Source organism: Sinocyclocheilus grahami, unplaced genomic scaffold (assembly GCF_001515645.1).
Source record: "Sinocyclocheilus grahami isolate Dianchi unplaced genomic scaffold, SAMN03320097.WGS_v1.1 scaffold5824.1, whole genome shotgun sequence".
Classification (NCBI taxonomy): Eukaryota; Metazoa; Chordata; class Actinopteri; order Cypriniformes; family Cyprinidae; genus Sinocyclocheilus; species Sinocyclocheilus grahami.
In genome coordinates, this window is record NW_015510407.1 from 7,811 (window position 1) to 8,404 (window position 594).

Sequence of the window (594 nt, forward strand, 5' to 3'; positions counted from 1 at the left end):
AAATTTTAAGGGGGTCTGAATACTTTCCGTACCCACTGTATGTCCATATTGGACACGATTCATCTGTGAATTTTCATTTTTACATAGCCTTTCATATTAAGGCTTGTATATGTACAGATATTATGGTAGATAAATAAAATACAAATTATTACTCATGTTAACAAATTAAAACTTGTTAGCATGTGCCAATCCAAACAGTAGTTAAATGTTTCTTATTCTCATCAGGACCACATTTATTTGATCAAAAATACAGTAAAAACAGTAATATTGTGGAAATAGTTGAAAATAGTCAAATCAATGTTGAAAATAGTTGTGCTACTTAATATTTTTGTGCAAACTGTGATACATTTTATCAGGATGAATAGAAAGTTCAAAAGAACAGCATTTATTTAAAACAGAAATCCTTTGTAACATCATGTCTTTACTGTCACTTTTGATTAATTGAATGCATCCTTGCTGAATAAAAGTATTAATCTTACCGACCCTGAACTTTATAATTGTACTCTACACTATGCTATGCAATATACAACACTGCATACTATGAATAACATAATATGAATATGAAGAGTAATATATAGTGACAAACACTATCAA